This window comes from Heterocephalus glaber, unplaced genomic scaffold (assembly GCF_053883595.1).
Source record: "Heterocephalus glaber isolate CG9 unplaced genomic scaffold, H.glaber_assembly_v1.0 deba00001004, whole genome shotgun sequence".
NCBI lineage: Eukaryota > Metazoa > Chordata > Mammalia > Rodentia > Bathyergidae > Heterocephalus > Heterocephalus glaber.
Window position 1 is genome coordinate 10,442,063 of NW_028258179.1, and position 15,312 is coordinate 10,457,374.

At 51.2% G+C, this 15,312-nt stretch overlaps 1 long non-coding RNA gene across 7 annotated transcripts; it reads left to right on the plus strand.

The window, feature by feature from the left end:
• Positions 1–456: 456 nt before the first annotated feature.
• On the plus strand, positions 457–13,169 carry LOC101697472 (uncharacterized). Of its 7 annotated transcripts, none has more exons than XR_015450622.1 (4): positions 457–2,070; positions 2,869–8,353; positions 8,708–10,255; positions 11,892–13,163. It is a non-coding gene; the product is annotated as an uncharacterized LOC101697472 (long non-coding RNA). The 7 variants fall into 7 exon arrangements; XR_015450627.1 differs by having other exon boundaries at positions 459–8,353; positions 8,708–9,833; positions 10,192–10,255; positions 11,892–13,168; XR_015450626.1 differs by having other exon boundaries at positions 463–8,353; positions 8,708–8,916; positions 9,696–10,255; positions 11,892–13,169.
• The last annotated feature ends 2,143 nt before the right edge of the window (positions 13,170–15,312 follow it).

Sequence of the window (15,312 nt, forward strand, 5' to 3'; positions counted from 1 at the left end):
AGGAGGTCTGCCTGTGCTGCGGGACGCAGCACATGGACAGCAGAAAGCCGAGGTACTGCGCCCCTTCCTTGCTGTCCTCATCAGTGCCAGGGGGACCCCCGGCCTGTCCTTCTCCTGCTCACAGCCAGGGTTCCTCCAGGTGCCAGGCGCAAACCCAGCCCGGCATGCAGAGGGAGCCGAGTGGTACTAGGGACCGAGTCGCTGCTCTGCTGGACCTCAGCTTCCTTCCTGGCAGATGTGGTGTGCAGTTTCCTTACCTCTGTGCCACGGGACCCAGGGCCTGAGGGCGGCTCTGCCCTCAGGACCCCTGTGTGGAATTTCTGCTCTAACTCCAGCTGTGGGGGCAGGACAGGGCCAACCTTAGCAGGCGTGAGCTGAGGAAAACACTTTCTCCCTGCAAATTACAGATCTCTGTCTCCTGCAGAGACACATGAGGTAACAGTCTCCTGCTGTAGCTGCCTGCAGGTCTTTAATTTGCTGTTTTAAACGCATTTCCGGAAACACGCTTGGCTTTGCCTTCGCCCCCTCCCAGCAGCCCCTAGGGAGGAAGGGGGCAGAGTGACAGGGTGGGACGTGAGGCTGACAGACCCAGCGACCTGGGCCAGGATGCGGGCACTAAGGGGTGCCCACCGCCTGGAGACTATGGGATCCGTGTGGAGTTGGTGCCGCAGCCCACTCGATAGTGTCAGTGGCGTCCACCACGAGTGAGGCCGAGTGGTCCAGTGGGAGGCCCTGGCTCAGCCCCAGCCGGCCCTGCACAGTGGGCTCCTGCCGGGTTTGGAATCAGCCCTGCAGGTCTCCATCTGCCCCCTTGCCTCAGCAGAGTCCAAAGGCTGCTTGCGGAGCCCAGAGCAGGGAGGGGAGCAGCAGGCGTGGAGGGCTTGAGGGTGGCTGAGGTTCCTCCTGTGCAGTCCTGCCTCTGCCTGGGCCTGGGAGCCCTGGGGACCCTGCAGTGTGGACAGAGCAGTGTGCTGGGTCAGGGCTGGGGTCTACACCCTACGCAGATGGCAGGGCCGGAGCTCTCAGAAACCTGAGATGTGGCGATCACAGCAGGAGTCTGGAAGCTGCAAGTGTGGGGCAGGTGGGCATGGAGACTCACAGTGCCCCTGCCCCAGGGCTCACCCTGCCCTGCATGGCAAGTTTCCACGTCCCTCCTCCTGCCCTTTCCTCCTCATAATAACCTTGTAAGCATGGTCATTTAACCCTCACTCCTGAAGGCCCTGAACAGTAGCTCCGAGCAGATGTTTTATTTTGTTTTGCTGGTGAGGACTTCTCAGCCCAAGGACTGAGGTCTAACTGGTCCCAGTAAAGTGCTCTAAATGCAAGCAGTGGCTTCATCCAGCTGCTGCCACTCTGCTCATGGCCTTGGCTGGTGTGCACTTCATCTACTGTGTGGGGCATCTCTGCTCCCCAGCCTCCCTCCTCCCAACTTCCGCCCAACGGGGTGCATGGGGTGCTGCAGGGGGAGCTGTATGAGAGTGGTGGATGCTGCCTGAGGACCACCGAGGAGTAGGGGTGAGGTGGGGAGAGGGGCCGGGCGCCCCGTCCAGCGGAGCCCCCGCTCTGGAGGGGGCCATCCAGACCCCCCGGATTTGTGTCTGAGCGCTGCTCGTGCCTGAAACTACCCCCAGCCTGTGGCTCCTGGGGACTCCAGGACTTTGGACTCTGGCCGGCCCTGCTCCTCCTCTGACGAGCCAGGCTGGGAACTCTGGAGGGCAGGAAGGGCACCAGTCCCTGCAAAGGCGGCAGCTGTCCTGGGTCTGCTCCCGGCTGGGCAGAGAAGGAGGCGCAGGGCCTGAGCCCCACCCCGTCGGTAGGAGGAAGCCAGCTCTGTGCAGAGGGAGAGTCAGCGTGGCTGCTGCAGGATTCTGGTTTGATTTGAGACACATTTTGGGATTCCTGAGGAATTATCCAATCATTCTGCATCATCATCGTCATCATCATCATCCCCGGCACTGTCATTAAGTGTCAGAAGCGAGGAGCGAAGATTTCCTGTGCTGCTCTGGGCGGAGCACATGGCCCCAGGTCGTCCTCACAACCTGAGCTCTGTGGACTCAGAAATAAACACAGGTGGGCTCTGGGGAGTGGGACCAGGATGGCAGGCTGTGGGCCAAAGCAGGGCCTCGGGGCCCAGGCTTCTGCCTTGGGGAGCCTGGTGGCCCCTGGTGCCGCCCCTGCAGGGACAGCAGGCGGCTTCTGGGTGGACCCTGCTCACCCAGCCAGACACTGCACAGAATCTGCACACCCTCCTCAAGTGGACTTGGGAGCCCACCCCACCCTGCCTCTGGGAAGTGGGGAGCCTCTGTCTGATGGTGTCAGGGGCTCGGGACATGGTCCCATTCCCTGGTGGTGGGAGCGGGGGCTTACGGCTTTCCCTGCGGGGCAGTATGGGCAGCCCAGCTGGGCTCCTGCCCAGCAACATTCCCACCCTACCAGGTGGCTCTGGGCTCTGTGGCCAGCTGGGCCTCCACACCCTCCTGCAGCCCCAACTGAGCAAGGTGGCATGTGCTGAGCTGGCACTGGCCTGAGCCCCCACGACTCCTCACTCCAGGGAGCGGCTGCTGAGGACCCTGCTGTCACTCTGCTGTCCCTGGACCCCTGCCCTGCATGGCCAGGGCCCAGGGGAGCTGAGCTTCTGCCCCCACCCTGCAGCCACAGAGTAGCATGGTCCTGTCCTTCCCCACCCTGGGCAGCTGGGCTCAGCAGGGAGCTGATCTTAAATCCCCACTTGGAGGCACGGAGGTGGCGAGAATGGAAAAGCCTGAGCTAGTGCTGAGTGCAGATGCCTCGAGGCTGGGTACTCAGTGCTCAAGAAGTAGCACTCTGGGCCGGGGATTTAGCTCAGTGGTTCCACTGTTTGTCTCAAAGCACAAGGTTCCGAGTTCGATCCCCGGTACCAAAAAAAAACATAGCACTCTGCACCCAGAGGGGAGACTGCCTGCTACACAAGAAGATAAACAGGGTCCAGGCACGGTGTCCAGAATACAGTGGAAAATCTCGAGTCACATAAAAACCAAGCACACCGCAACTTCAGCGAGAAGAGGTGAGCAACAGACAGAACAAGAGGACGACTCTGGTGTTGGAATTGTCAAAAAGGATGCTATTTTAAAAATTATTCTTTACGTTTATTAGTATGTTTGCTGTATGTAATGATTGCATTCTCCATGGGGAGTTGGTTCATGCACACAATGCACCTTAATTCTTTTTACTTCCCCTGGCTCCCCACCCTCCCATTCCCTCCATCTCTAGTCCCTGTCTTATTTGCAGAGGATCACATATAAGAGAAATCATGATTTCTCTTATATGTTTGCATATTTGTGCTTGCATGTCTGATTTCTTTCACTTAACATTATGGTCTCAAGGTTCACCCATTTTTCTACTAGTGACTCAAGTTTATCCTTCTTTATGGCTAAGTAGTACTCCATTGTACATAAATACCACATTTTCTCTATCCATTTATCTGTTGATGGACATATGGAGCACTTCCAATTCTGGTATTATGAATAATGCTGCTATAAGCATGGGAGTGCATGTATCACTGTATCATGATGTTTTTAACTCTTTTGAGAAGGTACCTGAGAGGGCAACAGCTAGGTCCAGTGGAATTTCTATTTTTAGCTTTTTGAGGAATTTCCATACTGATTTTCACAGTGGATTTGCTAGTTTACATTCCCACCAACAATATAGGAATGTTCTTCTTCCCCTGTAGCCCTGCCAGCATTTGTTCTTTGATTTCTTGATGACGACCATTCTTTCTGGAGTGAGATGGAATCAGTGTTGTTTTAATTTCCCTTTCCCTCCTGGCCAATGGTGTTGAAAATCTCTTCACGTATTTATTGGCCATTTGTACTGCTTTTGAGAAGTGTTCATTTCACTTGCCCAGTTTTTGATTGGGTCTTTTATTTGGGGGGTGCATTTTTTTGAGTTTTTGTATATTTTAGATGTGAGTTCTCTGCGGAAGAGCTGCCAAAAACTCCTCCCCATTCTGTAGGTTGTCTCTTCACTCTTCTGGTTGTTTCCATTGCTGTGCAGAAAGCTTTTAAATTTGATGTAATCTCACTTTTTGATACTTGATGTTATTTCTTATGTAGTTAAGTTTCCATTAAAAAAATCCTTCCTTCACCTAATCTTTAAGAATTTTTCCTATTTTATCTTCCAACAGGTTAAGTGTTTCTGTTTTGATGTGCAGGGCTTTGATCCATTTTGATTTTAGTTTAGTGCATGGGGTGAGGGGTGTTAAAGAGGCTGTTGTCCCCCACTGCATGCTTTTCACCCCTTTGCAAAGATAGTACGATCCAATGTGCCAGAGTTGTTTCTGTGTCCTCCATGTGGCTCCATTGATCCACATGTCTGTTTTTGTGCCAGTAGCATGCTATTTTTATTACTGTAGGTTTGTAATATACTTCAATTCCAGGGTTGTGATGCTCTCAGCTTTGCTCTTGTTACCCAGGGCTGCTTTTGCTATGCTAGATTGCTTCTGGTTCCATATAAATTTTAGGAGTTTTCTCTAGTTCTGTGAGTAATGCTGCTGGTGTTTTTATTGGAATTGCATTAAATCTATGTATCAGTTTGGGAAGTATGGCCGTTTTGAAAATTTTGACATTTTGCAAGGAGAGACTCCCTCTGGTTATAACAATGTCAACCCTCCTTGGCCTCTCCTCACCGGCTCCTCTCCCTTCTCACCATGCACACTGTTCTCTGCAGGTCAGCATGGACCTCTGCTTCTCCTGCACAGCTGGCTCTCTCCTCTCCCGTTGTCTCCTCCAGCCATCTGCTCTTCCCACTCATCCATCTGCATCTCGGGCCTGGACTCTGGCGAGCCATGCCACCAGTCTTCTCTTGTCCTCTCCTAATCCGACATCTTGCCATCTACCCAGGCTATGCTGCAATCACCTTTCCTCCTTGATTGTCCCTAGTGAGCCCTGTGGGGCCCCCTGACATCCCCTGGCTGGCCCCTGCCTCTGTCCTCATCCAAGTAAATAGTAAGTGTACTACTCATGGAATCTACTGCCTAAAATTTATATAATAAGACATTTAAATCATTTATAAGTAAATTAAGATCCTAAAATATCAAGCGCTAAGTATAAGTTCAAGTACTTTTTCCTTAAAGTTTATAAAAGGGCAGTATACTGTATTTGGGTCTAGTAAATATGCTTTCATAAATTGTTCTCTCTCTCTCTCTTTCTCTCAATATATATCCATTCAAGATTACTTTCTTCTTTGTTCTTCAGTAAAAGTTAGATGTTATGAAGAATGACAAATTCTAATGAACATGTGTAATGGTATATGCAAAATAATTCAAAGAAATTAGGCTATGTTTTAATAGAGAGCTATTAAAAACATAAAGTTTTTTATTTCACTGGAAAAAAAGCCATTTGGCTTAAATTTAAAAAATGTTGTAAGGATTATTTAAAAATGTAAATTTAAGAGAGGAAATAAAGACAGAAAGGAATAAGTTAGTAGGAGAGAGGGAGATGTAAGAAAGATATTAGTGTGAGAATATATTTTTGGTAAGGAAAGATAAAAAGAGAGCAGATGAGATTATGTCCTACCAGAATGGAAACAGGAATCTAAAGGCAAAACCAGAAAGTTAAAGTAAGCTGCAGAAAGTTTGTGAGAGGTGAAGCTTATGAGAGGAAATTTGTATGTATGATAAAGCTGGCTATAATTTCAAAAATTAAACAATTGTCCAAAAATCAAAGTTTATAACATTGATATGAAACCAAATTCCATTTCTCTATCTTTAAAACAATGAGGTTTTCTTAAAATATTAATTTGCACTTAGTGAAGTTTATAAAAACTGATCCAGAAAGCAAAGCTTTTGTAACTTTTCAAGATAATTTCTTGTTCAGTGCTATCTTCATTAGGTTTTGATGAACTTAAATTATGAATTTTAAAAAATGATCTAAGCATCTATTTGTTTTAAGGTTTTGAAATTTATCACTTTAAAACTCTGGTCAAATGTAGTTACATTATTTAGCAATGATATATGGTATTGATATTAATATTCTAAACATTTAATAAGATTTATAAAACCTGATGGTCCTGTATAATGTTATAAATTATAATTGTTACCCTGAAATACATATATAGTAAAAAGTCTCCATTAACTTACTTTGTCAGTTGCTCAACTCTCATCAAAATTCTAACCATGGCTGTTCTAAATTTTTTGATCCACAATTTTGATTCTTTGGTACTGGGGATCAAACTCAGGACCTTGTACTTGCTAGGCAGGCACAGCACCACTGGGCTACATCCCCGGCCTCACAATTTTGATTTTTCTCTAAAGCATTTGTAGTCAGAGTTATGAAAAGGACTCTAACAAGTCCTACAGAAAAATTGAGTTTCCTGTGGTTATCTTTGGTAAAAAGTGATAGGCATAAAAATGATACCTGTCGGTTATAAGCTAAACTATTCTACTTGTTAGTTTTGTTCTATATTCTCATTTTAAAACTTTGTAACTATTACCTCTCAAAATTCTGCCAAAGTGCCACTCCTAGCAAAATGATATTGTTCCCTGTTTTAAGATACTGGCCATCATCTATAAAACAGATAAGGTTAAATTTAACATGGACTCCAGGTAAGCATAGCCTAACAGCTACTTCTTATAAACTTCCGTGTTGCTTAAATGTGACTAACAGGGCTATGACACTGACTCTCAATGATCAATCACTTTCCCTCCAATGTGGGACCAAATGAGAGCAACAGCTGGGACATATGGGGCAGGAGGACAGTGAAAATGTAACTATAGAACGGTGGGTCAGTGATGTCTTCAGAGACTCTCTCAAGGACAAGGGAGGAATATGAGGAACAAGAGAGCTGTGAGAATCAAGAGGGAGTCGCTTGGGCCAGGCTTCCAAAAAGTAAAGAGAGCCAGGAAGTTGTAAAGGAAGTGTTCTTGTGTCTGATGATAGCCATTGCGAAAAGCTCACCCAAAGTCACAAGTTTATCTCGAGCCGATCTGAATCTGATCTAATGGATGCATTATTTAAAATCCAGATCGTAAGACATTTACAGATAAAAGCAGTTTTATTGAGCAGGGTCACAAAAGACAAGGCACACAAGAGTTAATATAAAGTAATTGAAGCTGAAAACTTTACTAAGCCATCTGCTTTCAGTCACACTGCTCAGAATGCTGCTTTTCTAATCTTTGGCCCCCGTTTGCTTAACTCACTTGCTAAGTTTGTGTCTTTTGGGCTCCAACAATTTCCAGTGAAGCAGATGGTTACCCACGGAGTCCAACCCATCCAAGCCATGAGCAGATGCCGCTAGCAATGTCCTCTTCCGATCCCACAGTGAGAGACTCACAACTGCAGAGGATAACTGACTATGTCCAAAGTCAGCTCAAAGAAGTAATACAAGAGACTTTTGGCCCAAACTCCACAAGAATAAGGAGGATAAAGGCTAGAGGGGTGGGAGGAGATGGTTAGGGGTCACCAAGTTGGGGCAGCGGTGGCTCAGAAGGCTGGAACAACAAAACAAACTCTTGGGAACAGTGAACTATTTCTTTTTGCAGTCATTCAATAGCCTTCAGCATGTTTCACCAGGCTCATCCATTAGTAGAATCTGATAAAACTAGGAACAGAATTTTGCATGAAGTGAAAATTGTTACCAAGAAAAAACCCAACTCAGCCTCTGGGCTCATTTTCTCTTAGTCAACTTTAAATCCCCAGTTGTGGAGGTCACGCAGCTGGGTGGCCCGTCGTTGTTTCCCACCAGTGTCGCTGTGGATGGCCTCGCTGATGAGAGGGTCAGTATGACAGTCACCTGGGGTGCTTCCCAGTGACCTGCAGGGCCCTCGTGCGGAGGACACCGGCTCCTCCCTGGGCTCACGGATGTCTGATGGGAGATTGAAGTGCGATGGAGGCTGGCATCGCATCTGCATACTGTGTCTTCCCCCTCTGCTGCCTCAACCCTGGGGTCGAATTCTACTCAGCTCTGCAAGTAGACGTGTTGATCGCGTAAGAAGCATTCTGTCCAAGGCCATGCACCCGGTTAACTGGGCCTACTGGCCGTGGGGGCCGGGGTGTGATTCTTCTACCCACACCTCTGGCTTTTCAGCTCACACACTGAAAGTCCTGCAGCCCTGTCACCAGCCAGGACGTTTATGCGGGACGATGACGCCAGCTGGAAGGGTAGCTTGTCAGATCCTGAGCAAAGCTGAGCGCCCGGTCTCCCACCAAGCACAAGGCCGGGATGTTCGGCATAGGATGACGGCGCCAGAACCAGGAAGATTCAGTGGCTTCCAGGAGGAGCTGAGGAGCCACCTGGGCTCCAGGTCCATTGCTAGAAGACACCTTTGAGCTGTGCCCCTGGCCGATGAGAATCACCAGACTGGAGCCCACCCCAGCAGGTGCATAAACCTGCTGCTGGCCTTGTTCACTGAGCAGCAGTCAGGCCACTCCCTGGACCACCTGCTCGCTCCCTTCAGCCAAAGCCCCGATTTGTTGACAACCCCCCTCCCCCTGTAAAGCTTGGCCTGGGCAGGAGTGTGTGTGCGTACCATGCTTGGCCCAGGTCATTTCTACTGTCTCTGGGTCCACAGATCCCATTGTCTGGTACCGCTCAGGATATGCCATCTCATGGGACTCAAAGTCTTGCTGGCCTCCAGAGGGGCTGGGCTGGAAGGGACACAGCCGTGGCCTGAGGGGCAGCACGGAGCCAAGGAAAGAAATGTCCTGTCTTTTCCACTCTTGTTTTCCTCCAGTGCTTCCTGAAGGCAGAGGGCGAGGAGCCTGGGGAGCCCACCCTGCTGACCAGAGCAGGGTGCAGGGAAGCTCTGAGAGGGCCCAGGGTCCAGCACCCCGCTGTTGACGCCAGGTGGAGCTGTTCATCGTGACCTGCTCAGGCTCCCGGAGCTGTGACCTGAGGGGACAGTGGCTGACTTGGAGCTTCCAGAAGCTGCCTAGAGTGCTGGTACCCTCACCCAGCTGGGGCCGCTCCTCGGGGCTTCGGGGTGGGCGTTGCTGTCTCCAGCACATGCCCCTGAGGTGGGGATGCCTCTGGATTCCTAAGGCTGCATGCTTGAGCCTTCTTGGTGGAGGACACTCAGGTGACAGCGCTCAGGTGGGGGACTCTAGGGTGAGCCACAGCCCAGGGCCACAGTGTCAGCATCGGGTCTCCATCAGCGGCTAACTGGGAGCCCAGTGCCCTGCCTGCTCCCTTCGAGGCGCAGTCACGTCGGGTCCTCTGGCACAGTGTGGGCCCCACCTGTCTCCACCCCGGAAGGGCACACTCGGCAGCCATGGCTCTTCCTCCTGCAGCTCATGGAGTGGGACTCCGGCTGGCAGCTCAGTGGGGTGGACCTCGGTCGGCACCCCTTGGAGTCTGGGGTTTGAGTCTTCGCCTGTCGCTTGTCACAGCTGCCCCTTCCCATGCCCGCGGGTGCTCATTTGGGAACTGATGGCAGTGACCTTTGCCTCCAGGCTCCTGGGAGTTGAAGGAGCCCTGTGAAGTCCAGTGTGCACCTCTCAGCCATCAGAGACCCCCCCAGGGCTGCTCCTTGGGCTGTGTGTATCGGTCACCCACAAGGGGTGGCCTTGGAGCTGCCCTCAGAGACCGCTCGCCGGGCGGGGAACATGCTTCGCTCTGTGTACCACAGAAGGCCATGGCTCCGGAGCCTGGAAGCTTCTCTGGCCTCCTCTCTCTCCCTTCTTCACCTTGGGCTGCCTTGGAGGTAAAAGTTTCCTCCACAGGAAGCCCCTGGAGTTGGGACTCCCAAGCAGGCTCTGTCGACAGAAAGGGGTACGGGACAGCCCCAGCCTCACTGGCCGCATCACCCTGACTGTTGCTGCCCTGTCTCAGCGCCATCTGCTTTCCACAGCCCTGTTCAGGTGCGTCTCATGGGTGCTGCGGGTGGAGCAATCGCCTCCTTCTCTCGAAGGCCACTCCCCTGCACACTCAGCCTACACAGATGGCGGGGTTCTTCTGGGACCCCTGGAGCTCCGGGGTCCTGTCAAGCTCTGCAGCACGGCTGAGAGGTGGCTGTGCAGCCGGCATCAGGTCCCTGCCTCCTTGGGAGCCCTCTGCTGAGCTGTCTAGTGACACACTTGTTCCAGCCCTCAAGCTCGCCAGCTGCCCCTTCCCCCCGAAAGGCTGCTTTCCCAGTAACCCACGCCCCAGACAGCAGCGGGGCCCTCAGGGCATCTGTGGTCCCAGGGCTCCCGGTGGCCTCTCCTCTCTTCCGCTCAGGTGAGCTGTGGCAGTGGCCGCAGGAAGATTCGCACTGACCCTGTGGGAGACAGAAAGTCGGACGGTGAGAACATCTCCTTTCTTTTTGAAATGTATCAAGGCTTGAAATGCATTTTTGCAAAGGTCGCCATCATGCGGAAGAGCCAAGCAGTCACATGCCCTGGGCCTCAGGGTGAGGACTTGGACCCTGCACGGCCAGCTGGGTCCTTGAGTCCCTTGTGACAGGCTAGCCATGCTGGCTCTGTCCCCACCAGGCAGGTGGGGAGCCGAGAGGGGCCTCTGGGAGGAGAGGGTCTGCCCGTCCTCTGGCCACCAGTCCAGTGTCTTCCAATGATGGGGGGCGACGACAGGCAAGACTGTCCATGGAAACAGAACGGTGGCCTTTGCTCAAAGACGGAATTTCTGCTTCCTTTTGGGTACGGTAAAAATAGCCTGTACCGCCCAGAAACTGTAGTCTGTGGCTGCTCAGGGTCTGTGATCTTAAAGAAAAACAAACAGATAAACAAAATGTATTGTTGCGGGGTTGTTGAGACCCAAAGGACACCCTCGCCCTCATCACCAGGGACACGGTCAGCCTTTCCGTGTGGTGGCTCGCGTGCCCGCCAGGCCAGGAGGGCCCAGCCTGGGCTGCCTGTTCTTCGAGTCTCAGAGGGTGGGTTCCAGCCAGAGCCCCTGTCGTCAGCGTCCTCTTCCGCCAGCCGGGCCCTCCTCTCCTCCCTGGCATAAGGAGAAGGGCAGCAGAGCGCCCAGGCAGGCTGGCAGGGTGGGCCAACCTGTTCGAGGACCTGCCCGCACCAGTTCTGAACAGGCCCAACCAGGCACCAGGGCCTCTTGTGGGGCCCTGCACACCTGCCGACCCAGGGTGAAGGTCAGGAGAGGCCACAGACCCAGGGATCTGGCACGTGTTTGTTTCCCGAGTGCAACGGCTCCCATTCACCCTGGCCAGAAGTGGGGCCGAGGAGCTCCCTCTCGAAGGCCGTCCGGGCAGAGCTGCGTGTGTGCACGCCCTGCCTCGCTCTGTGCTGAGGCACTTTCCTTCACATGCAGAGGTGTGTGTGCAACACACAGCACATACTTGCTCACACGGGTGCATGCGCTCACACGGGTGCACACACACACTCACCTAAGGCATGCATGCTTGCTCAGGAACATGCATGCACTCACACAGGCACACCCACGTTCTTATACACACCTCTGACACACACCTCGCACACACCTCTGAAAGCGAGAAACCCACCCCCTTCGGCCCCTGGGTTACAGGCAGACCAGAATCCTGTCCCCTGCAGTGGACTGGTGTCCCAGGTCTCCCTCAGGACAAAGGGTTCCCTGGAGGGGCCTCAGCTTTGTTTGGCACATGGATAACCCAACCCAGGCCACTGATGTGAGACGACAAAGCCTCGTGTGTCACCATTGCTGAGCCTGGGAGCTCTGGGGACGCCTGGCTAGGATTGACCTAGAGGGCGCAGTCAGGACATGGCCCCTCCTGCCCCCTGCCCCATCCTCAGAGGCCATGTGCTTGCTCTGGCCCTGGGCATTTTGTGCCATATCAATGCTTTTCCGGCCGAGGACAGACACAGGCGCCTTGGCCCGAGGCTGCCGAGTGGCAGCAGGCAGCGAATGGGGTCTCTGAGACTCAGCGTGGCCACACTGGGCACAGCCAGCAGCCCCTCCTGACCCCTGTCTGTCCCTCCCACCCACAGGCCCACGCCCCTCATGTGTGCACCCCAGTGAGTAGAACATGCCATTGTTTCCTGCAAAACTAAAATTTCAACAGCTCCTGGTGCTTCCTCTCCGCGGGTCCAGGGAGGGAGGAAAAGGCACAGACCCACTGGCTGCCTCCACCCGGACAGGGGAAGAGCTGCCACTCCTGCCCTTGCCCAGCATGTCCTTCTGATGAGTTCCATGTGTCCCCCAGCGCAGCTCAGCTCCCGCCCTGAGGCTCCAGACACACCGTGTGGGCACATGCGGAGAGGGCCAGGCTCTCCTCTCAGGGCCCTGCAGACGGGACAGAGGTGCCATTATAGGGGCACAGGCAATTATGCATGAGATACTAGTTCAATTGTTTACCTAACTAATTAACTTAGTTCATCACAAAGAATGGAATTAATTTTATTTATTGGGTTCATGAAAGTCAAAGAAAGCCAACTTGGAAGATGCACATAATCTGCACAGCAACTATTTCTAGCACAATAAAGTTTATTTCCCAAAAGTGAAACCCAGCACTGGTGAGAGCATATCTATAGCAACTGCCGAGTGATTATTCCTGTCTGTTTTCAGCAATGAAAAGTCAAGACTATGCACGTGGCTCCAGGTGCCCGCTCACAAGCACTCAGGGCTTTTACGTGTTTGTTCATGCCACCACGAGCTTCTCATGCTCGGGTCCTAGCCCTTCCACACTCAGGCTTCTGAGGACCGTGGGGCTGAGGAGGGGCTGGCCTGGCTCATCTCGTGTCCCCTCTTCTTAAGCGGCTGCACTTCGGCAGGATTACCTGTGTCTTCCTGTCCAGTCCTGCCCCACGCTGCCACCTGAGCCCACTTTTGAGACAGCAGGTCACCTCTTTATTTAACCCCAGGCCTCCTCCCTGCCTTGTGAATGTCCACCACTGGCCCCGGCTGGGCGACTCGGACTCAGCTCCGGGTCCCCGACCTCCATAGCTCCAGACTGGAGCCCTGACCCCCTCTGCAGCCTCCCGAGCTCCGCCTCCTGGGGCCTGACTCATGCCCCTTGCACAGTGCAATGGTCTCTCCTGCTGCTCCAGCCCGGCACCTCGCATCCCACTCTCCTCAGACCAGTGCTCCTGAGACTTCTCCACCTCTCTCCTCCACAGCCACCGTAGCCTGGGAATTCTGTTGGCTTTGCAAATAAAAAGGGGCAAGTAGACCTAATTCAGGATTTCAAATTACAAGTGAGCCCCCTTCCCTCTTTCTTAGGAATCATAGTTTTAATGCATGAGTTACAGCAGGATAGTAACTGCCCGCTAAGAGCCCAGATCTCAGGACTCTACCTATTAATTTAGACAGTCCTAACAAGATCACTTTCAGCCTGGTACTGCTGTTTTCATCCTCATTTTACAGGTGGAAAACCTGAGGTCTAGCAAGGATAATGAGTTTTGCTAAAGCTACACAAACATTGGTGGTAAATGCCAGACTCCACCCCGGGTCTCTCTGAGCCCGCAGCCTGCACTCTAACCCACTATGGCATCTGTGTTAGTCAGCTTTTCCATCACTGCACACAGTAACCAACACCACAGCTTAAAGGAGGAGAGGTTAAATTTGGCTCATGTTTTAAGGAAATTCAGTCCATAGTCAGATGGCTGGAAGGCAGGAACATCATGGCAGAAGGGGATGATGGAGCATAGTCATTCAGTTCACGGTAGCCAGGGAACAGAGAAGGTGAGGTGAGGGGCCAGATGTGTTACCCAGGGTCATGCCTCCCTGATGCACCCAGATGCATCTAGAAGTGTGCTTTACCAATTTGCTAGACATTTCTTAATCCAATGAAGCTGACACACCAAAATTAACGGTCACTGAGTCTGAAATGTGATTGCACATCTGCATGCCCTAGATTAAGTTCCTTGAGGACAGTGCATCTCCTGACTATCTAATTCTCCGGTAACCTGTCCACGGCCCTTGCATCCTGCATACCCAGTGGGTGTCGGTTGCATGAGATTAAGGCAGAGGCCAGCTTTGCTGTTGCTGGGCAGGTGTCTGAATCTACCCGCCATGTTCCCGCCCTATGCACCTGCAGACCTGGGGGCAGCTCAGCTCCAAACTGGGCCTCTGCCCCCTGTGACCAGCTCAGCCTGCCCAGGAGGCTCGTCAGATTTGAGCTGTGTGCTAATGCCTCCAACTATGATGGTGGTTTCTTTGAAATATATTTTCCTCATAATTTCATCAGTATGTTTTTTTTTTGGTACTGGGGATCGAACTCAGGACCTTGCACTTGTAAGACAGGTGGCGGCACCACTGAGCTAAACCCTCGGCCTCATCAGTATGTGTTCACACCACAGCCATGGGTATATCTGTGTTCACAATCACCTCTCACACTTTCTTAGTTTTTGTGCTGGGTGTGGAGCATCCTCTTTGATTCTTAGTATGAGTTTTATTTGGACACATATTTTAGTCTTTTATTAAGACTTTGGCTGTTATATATTTAATTCTTTCACTTTTTATTTCTTACTTATCATGTAAATATCAAGTTACTGCTACTGCTACATAAAAGTACCCATTCTGAGAGTTTTTATCTCTTGATAAATGATTAGTATAACCCACTCACATTTACTATACTTAATGCTGGATTCAGAATTACTTTATCCATACTATTTCACAATTTTTATTATTATACCTTATTTTCATTTCTCTTTTTCTTCCTTTTTCTAACTTGCATTGAATGGATAAATTTTTTTCTTCTGGTTTTAATAGAATGCATCTTATCTTGATTCTTTTTCTGGTCATTCCTAACTCCTTCATACCCATGCTTATGCATATTCTTCCTATTTATTTTTCAGTTGATCTTTATCCATCTCTTCCCTAGGAATGAGAAAGGTGGCTGGGGCTGCCTTCCCTTACTTCTGGGGTGTCTCACCTGTACTCTGTGGGTATCACTTAGGATTTTGGCCAAAGTTTATTATACACACTTTGTGTTAGTCCTTGTTTTAACAAGTTATTTAATCACCACATGTCTTAGCTTCTTTATTGCTTTGTACCCTTTCCTTAAAGAAGGAAAGATCTGTTTGGGCTCAGAGTTTGTAAAGGTTCCAGTTCATAGTCAGAGGGGCTTGGCAGAGAAAGGTTGCTTATGGCATGGCAGGCAGGAAGCACCGAGGGATCAAGGGAGGAAGAGGGATCCTTACTGCTCCAGGCCACACCCACAGTGACCACCTCTTTCCTCTGGCTTCACCTCTCAACATCACACCCAGCTATAAACCCATCAGTGGTCTGATCCACTGATAAGTATCACACACCCATGATCCAGGCACTCCCCAAAAGCCCCACCTATGAGCACATGAGGCTTTGGGGGGACGTCCAGAGAGAAGCCATAACGTCATGTTTCTCATTTTCTAGCACTTTTTCTTTTCTTGCCACAGAACTGTCTTTTAAGATATCTAAGAAGATGTTTGT